This window comes from Sorex araneus, chromosome X, assembly GCF_027595985.1.
Source record: "Sorex araneus isolate mSorAra2 chromosome X, mSorAra2.pri, whole genome shotgun sequence".
Lineage (NCBI taxonomy): Eukaryota > Metazoa > Chordata > Mammalia > Eulipotyphla > Soricidae > Sorex > Sorex araneus.
Genome location: NC_073313.1, coordinates 107,523,906 through 107,531,941, shown reverse-complemented (window position 1 = coordinate 107,531,941; position 8,036 = coordinate 107,523,906).

Below are 8,036 nucleotides of genomic sequence, written 5' to 3'. Positions count from 1 at the left end.
GTGTCAAATGATATCTCACTGTCATTTTGATGTGTGTTTCCCTGAAACTAAGTGATAATGAACAATTTTTCATATTCTTATTGACCAATTATATGTCCTCTTCTCAGAAGTGTCTGTTCTGTTCCCATTTTTTTATGGAGAGTATTTGTTTTTTATTACTAAGTTTTATTAGTGCTTTACAGATTTTGAATTTTGTCTTTTATCTGAAGTATTGTGTCTTTTAACTTTAACACAAGTTTCCTTTGCCATACAAATTTTTGTTTACTTTTTAATTGTTTGATTTTTAATTTAAGCACCATGATTTACAAAGTTTTTCATAATATAGTTGCTTCAGGCATTCAAACATTCAATGTTCCAACATCAATCCTACCATCAATGTGAGCTTCCATCCACCAAAGTCCTTGATTTCCCACTCACCTTCCCCTTAGCAGATACATGAAAATATTTTACATTGCTTGTTACAAAAAAATAGAAAACATAATTATTTAAAATAGGTCCATAAAAGTCAATCTGTGATAATTGTTATATCTCACAATGTTGTTACTAAAACCATTGGTTTTTGTTATTGTTTTTTGTTTTGGGGCCACACCTGGCAATACTCATGGGTTACTCCTGGCTCTTCTCAGGAATTACTCCTGGAAGTGCTCAGAGATGGAATGCAGGTCGGCTGCATGCAAGACAAATACCCTACCCGCTGCACTATTGCTCAAACCCCTACTAAAGACATTGTCTGAGAATTTAGTGAGCTGGATGGAGCTGATTGAGCCTTTTGTGGGTTTTTTTGTTGTTGTTCGTTGAGCTTGGTGATTTTCTAAGCAACTTATCCATAAATTTTGCTGTGGTCCTACTGAGCTGTTTGTATAGCAATATACTGAGGAGGTGTCATGAGGCTGCATTTGTAGCTGTGTGCTCCAGAAGCTGTGGAGCTAAGCTGTTAGTAAGCCAGAGGAGGTCAGATGTGGCAACTGCGGGGTATCTCTGGAGGTGGGGAAGGTTCCTGCACCCATTCTGAGAAGGCCTCAGAGATTTTTGCATGTGAGATTGATCTACATGGTACGATTCAGCTGCTTGTTTATTTTTTCAAATTGTTTTGACTTCATAAAGTTAGTCTTTTTTCTTTTGTTTTTGTTATCTTTACCAGTGGAATTCGGTCACTAAAACACTTTTGAGGCCTGGAACCTGAAGATTTTTGCTTATGTTTTCATCGATGTATTTTATTGTTTCTGGTCTATTCTCTTGGTCTTTGATCCACTTTGAATAGATTTTCCACTACTTGGTTGTAGGTTTACCGTCTTTATACCTAAGTGTTTTTTAACTCCCAGAAAAGGATTTAATTTAATTTTATCTATGGTGAGATACAATTTTCACAATTTTCTTTTACTGTTGTATTTTTTATCATTCCATAAGCCATTTAGTAGTAACAAGCAATACAAAATAAATTACTGTGAGTTTGTTATGGGAACAGGCTTGAGAGGTGATTGAGAATTTGGAGACAATATTGGAGGGAAGATGACAGTGATGGTGGAATTGGTGTTGGAATATTGAATGCCTGTAATAAATAGTTAAGAACAACTTTATAAACTGTATTGCTTAAATAAAGTGAGGAAAGTCTTTAAAAAATTATTTTTCTCTTACAGACCTGTTATTTCATCAATAAAGGAAATCTTTGGGGCTGGAGAAATAGTACATTGGACAGTCTGCTTGTCTTGCACATGACCAACTCAGGTTCACTACCTGTCACCCCAAGCCCCACCAGCAGTAATCCCTGAGAGAAGCTAGTGTGTTCTCTCCAAAAAAGGGGGGAGAAAGGGCAAAAGCACCTTTTATAGAAGCCCCAAAATATTTCTATTTACATATCATTGAAAATAGGCAACCCTCTGTGACTTATGGGCAAGAATAGTATCCAAGATCCTTCCCAAATCCCATATTCCACATGCAGTGGGCCAGAGAATTAGTACAAGAGTTAAACTATTTGCCTTAAATGTAGCAAATTTAGTCCCCCAAACACTGCCAAGAGTGATTCCTGAGCACAGAAATGGGATATGTCCTGGGCACACAACCAGGCATGGCCCAATACCCATTTCAAATAAAATGAAATAAAAATAAGTGAAAGTAAAATTAATTTTCAATTTCATCTAGATAAAGAAACAAATGAACCAAGTAAACAATGGGCAAAAAGATAATTTGCTCTACCTGATATAAAATAACCTATAAAGCTATAGATATTAAAACATTGCTGTATATGTAGTAGGAAAGAAAAGATAATGGATGTAAAACCATGAATGTGGAATAATTTGGTACAATAAAGGTAGCATTTCAACTTGGTGTAGGGAAAATATTGATTATGCAATAAAAAGTCATTATTGGTTTCACTAACAATTGTTAGGGCAAAAAGAAAGTCATTCTAAATCATACTCAACAAGAAATTGCATATGACATAAAGATTTTGAAATAAATCAAATGAGTGTTCAATAATATAATCTAGTTTTTTGAGTGTGAAATATATATTGGGGGTGGGGTTTGGACCATATTTGACAGTGCTCAGGACTTACCTTGGGTCCTGTGCTCTGAGGATGATATGTTAAACCTAAGTGTTTATCACTGGGATTTCAATTCTGATCCTTTGGTCTGTCAGCCTATTCTTCTAGTATAATGCTGTTTTGATTACCATAGCTTTATAGCATAGTTTAAATTAGTGAAAATAAATATCTCCCCACTTCTTTTTTCCATGATGACTCTGGTTATTTTGTGGGATTTTATGTTTTCATAAAAATGTTAGTAGTGTTTGATCTAATTTCTTGAGTAATGTCATTTGGTATTTTATAAGAATTGTTTCAAAAATATATACTGTTTTGGGTTACATAATCATTTTAACAAAGTAAATTCTTAGAGCCCATGAACATGAAAATGTTCACATTCTCTGCTGTCCTTTTCTATTTATTTCATAAGTGACAGTTTTCATATTATTGGTCTTTCAAATGTATCACATTTTTTGTTGTTTCTTAAGTACTTTATTCTTGGGATTACTATTATGTAGTTGTTATATTATTATACAGTTGTTATTTTTAGGCATAAGGATATATAATACTGTTAACGGTAGGTTTCATGCACACAATTTTAATGCTACACTGTCCACTTCAGCATTCACTTCATTTCACCATTGTTTTAGTTGGGATACTATTTTAAATGGGGTACATTATTTGATCCCTATCTCTTCTAGTACATTATTTATAAAAATTAAACAGCTTTTTTGTATTAATTTTGTGATCTTCTATCTTGCCATCCTGGTTTATTGTTTCTAAGATTTTTAGTTGTTTATATATGTATATTTGATATATAATCAAATACTAATAATTTGATTTCTTCTTTTTCAAATTGGAATCCTTTAAATTCTTTTCCTTGCCTAACTGCTGTGGCAAGGACATTTCATATTACATTGAATAGTTGTGGTGAATGTTAATGTCCTTGCCTTGGGCCTGATTTCAGAGGGAAAGCTTTCAGTTTTATTTTTAACATTAAGTATACTATTGGGTGTGGGTTAATCATGACCATTACTGTCTTGAGGAATGTTCTGTCTATTCCAATTTAGTTGAGAGTTTTTATCATGAAAAGATGTTAAGTTTTGTCAAAAGCTTTCTCAGTATCAACTGATAGTCATGTGATATTTGTCCATTGTTTTGTTGATATGTGGTATTACACTAATTGATTTGCATATATTGAACCATTCCTGGGACAAATCTAACTTGACCAAATTATGTGATTCATTTGATAAGTTGTTGGAATTGATTTGCTAAAATTTTGTTGAGAATTTTTGCATCAATATCCATTCTTCGAGGATATTGCTCCACTTTTTTGAGTAATGTCTGTCTCCTTTGGTATTAGAGAGATATTAGCTTCATAAAAGCTTTTAGGAAATATGTATGTTTCTTCAATGTTTTGGAAGCACTTAAGGGGTATAGATAGGAAGTCATTTTTAAGGTATTTTTAGAACTCACAAGTGAATCCATCTGGAGCATGGCTTTTGTCCTTGTGGTGATTTTTAATTAAGTTTTTAAGTCCTCACTTGAGATTGGTTTGTTCAAGTTTTCCACTTCCTCCTTATTAAACCTTGGAAGTTAAATGTTTTTAAGAATTCATCCATTTTATCTATGTTCTCTAGTTTAGTGGCATTGAGTTGTTCTTAATAATCTCTTGTGATCTTTTATATTTCTGAGTTGTATGTTGTAATTTCTCCCCTTTAATCCCTGATCCATTTATGTGGATTTTCTCTGTGTTCTTCAAGAGTCTAGCTAAGGATTTGTCAATCTTGTTTACTATTAAAAAAGCTCTTAAGTACTGGGGGAGAAGTCAGTTGAGATAGAGAAGGGACCACTATGACAAAGATAGTTCTAAATGATCACTCTAGATAAGAGCTGGGTGTTGAAAGTAGGTAAAGGAACAGACATGGTAACCTTTCCGTATCTGCTTTGCAAACTATAATGCCCAAGGGGTGGAGAGAGAAGGGGGAGAGAGAGAGAAAGAGAAAGAGAGAGAGAGAAGTATTTACCATAAACACAAACTGGGTGGGTGGGGGTTGGCGGGATAGAAACTGGGTACATTGGTGGTGGGAAATGTACACTGGTAGAGGAAATGGGTGTTGGAACATTGTATGACTAAACCTGATCATGAACAGCCTTGTAACGTGTATCTCACGGTGATTCAATAAAAATAAATACATTTTTAAAAAGCTCCTTTTATTGGCCCTTTGTATTGATTTCTATATAATTAATTTCTGTTCTATTTTTAAAAATAATTTTCTTCCTTGTACTGAGTTTGGAATTCATTTGTTGTTATTTTTCTTGTTTCGCCAGCTGTACTGTTAGGTTCTTGATTTTAAGATTTTTCTTCTTTCCTGATGTGAACCTGCATTGCTATGAATTTCCCTTTTGGAACTGGGTGATTTTTTTTTTGGTGGGGGCATTGGTTTGGTTCTGGAGCCACACCCAGCAGTGCTCAGAGGATACTCATGGATCTGCACTCAGGAATTACTCCTGGCAGTGCTGTGGTGACCAAGAGAATTGAACCCAGGTCAGCTAAGTGCAAGGCAAGCACCCCTACCTGCTGGACTATCTCTCCAGCCTCTGAAGTTGTTTTTGTTGTGTCGCACAGGTTCTGCTAGTACATGTATTCATTCTCATTCATTCTCTTTTTTCAAAAGGAATCTTTTTATTTGTTCTTTGAATCCTCTATGATCCATTAGTTATTAATCAGTGTGTTGTTCAGTGTACAAATGCTGGAGGTTTCTCCACTTTCTTTTCATGGTTAATTTCTAAATTAATGCCATTGAAATATAACTTCTATTTTTGAAATTTTATTAATACTTAATTGTACCCCAGCATATGGTCTGTCCTGGAGAATGTTCCATGTGCATTAGAAAAGACTATTTAGCACTTTGAGAGTGGAGGCTTCTGAATATGTCAATTAATCCCAGTTCTTCTAATTCTTTGTTTAAGGCTCTTGTTTCCTAACTAATTTCCTGACTGCCCGCTATCTCCAACAATAGGAGTGGGATTATTAAAGTTCCCCACAGCTGTTGTGCTACCTTCAATGGACTTTTTTAGGTCTGTTGATTTAGCAACAAATGAGTCCCAAAGTCAGTAGAAGAAAAATTTTTAAAGGTTAGAGTAGAATTTAATGATATCAATATCAAGAAAATAATGCAAAGGGTCAAGGAAACCAAGAATTGTTTACTCAAAAGAATAAACTTTGTTCCACCTTTTTTGGTGCATACATGTTAATGACCAATCAAGTTCTCTTAGTTTATTGAACTCTTAATATCATTGTTGTTGGTGGTATTTTTATTATTAATAACAATATTATTTTGGTAAGGCTAGGATTACATATACCATATGTACAAGGCAAGTTCTCCACTACTGAGTCACAACTCCAGCCAGAAGTGTTGGTTATTTTTTAAAAGCAATGATTTTGTTGTTGCAAATAACGAAAAGTTTCATCAAGAGTTTAATAAAAGACAAATCCCCAAATAAGAGAAAATAGAAACTCCCAGAGATACTTTCTAGTGAGGAATTCAGTGTTCCCTCAAAGATTCCTCAGTTACATTTGTGAACCTCCCTGAACATTTACTTTATGCTCAGAAACATGACATTTAGAGTCCTTTCACTCTAGCTTTCTTATCAATCACCAATCATTCATTCTAACCCCATAAGAAAACTATGCTCTGAGGCTGCAGTGATAGTACAGCAGGTAGAACATATGCCTTTCACAAGGCCTGCCCTGGTTCTATCCCCGGCATCCCCCATATGGTCCTCTGAACATGGCGAGAAGTGATTCCTGAGTGCAGAGCCAGGAATAAACCATGAGCACTTCTGGTTGTGGTGGGAAAAAAGAAAAAAAAAATCCTGGATCATACACAGCGGTCCTTGTTGAAGGTTAACCAGGAAACAACTGTTTTGTACAGCAGAGTTGTAGTGAAGGGGCCGTTTTTTTTTCCCCAAACTTTGTAACACACTTTGTTCTTTGAATCATTCAACCTCCCATTTTACTTATTTACCCAATACCCATCTGCTCTGTGGCCACGCAACACACCACAGGACACTTAATACCCATTTTCCATAATTTCCGCACCATATTTGATGGGGTTCAAATAAGGCGTGAACTATGGGAACACCTGTAAGGGCAATTAGAGGCCGCCCTAAAAGCCTTCATTCCTCTCAGATCACCCAGCAAGCTACCGAGAGTACCCTGCCCACATGGCAGAGCCTGGCAAGGTACCCATGGGGTATTCGATATGTCAAAGATAGTAACAACAATGGGCCTCATTCGCCTGACACCGAAAAACCCCAAAATACGGCAGTATTAAGAAGGATGAGCAAGGAGAGGCTGATAAAATCTCAGAGACCATCTAGACTGTCAAAACGAGAAAGGACTAAAATGACTTTCTGTACTTTCACTGCACGTACGCTGGCATCAGAAGCATCCATCGGGGACCTGATGATACCAGGGCAGAAGATCAAGCATGACATCATTGGTATGTTGAAACAAGAAGGCATCAATCACATCATGCCATTTTTGACACTGGAAAAGAACTGTTCCTCGGAACATGTGACAACAGAGGCGTTGGTGGTGTCGGTGTCCTTGTCAACACGAACTTGGCCATGAGCATTGACTCATTCGAATGCCTAACAACTTGAATTGGACAATTACACTTTAATAGATGTGGCTCACTGCCAAGAGTTTTGATCTTCTTCATCTACGCACCAACATCCAACTACGATAAAGAAGAAATTGAGAAGTTCTATATGGAGCTGGAGAAGCTCTATAAAGAAGACCACACCTTCTACAAGATAATTGTTGGTGATGTTAATGCCAAGATAGGACCAAGAAGTTCACTTGAAGAACTCCACATTGGGTCCCATGGCCTAGAATGGAACGAACAGGGTGAGAGACTGTCTGAATTCATCATGTCGACCAAGACCATCCATGGTAACTCACAGTTCCAGAAGGCTGAATCTAAACGTGGACAGGCGAGTCTCCTGGTGGACAGTTTCACAATGAAATTGACCACATCATATCAATTAAAGGTTTTGCCTGACTGATGTCGCTGTTTTCCCAAAATTCCAAACGGAATCAGACCACTGTCTCCTTCGTGCAAAATTCTACCTCACAGAGCAGGGAGAAAGGACTGCAAAGTTTAAGAAGAGAACTCTCAGAATGACCACCAACTGGGAGATCTTTGGCACTATTGCAGCAACATGAGAAGATGCTGTTGTTGACAACACCAATGAGGAATACAATTGACTCGATCAGAACTTCCATGACTGTGCGAGGAATGCCGAGTGGGAAAACCACAAACAGATGCCTGTCTTTGGAAACTCTCGAGCTCATTCGCCAACGTGGTTTGGCATGAACCTCAGGCAATCACAAGCCAACATCTGAGCTCGCAAAGCAGTGCAGAAAAGCGATAAAGGAAGATCTCAAAGAGAGAAGAGCAACAGTGTTGGCCGATGTGGCAGAAGCTGGGAAAAGTATTTGCAATG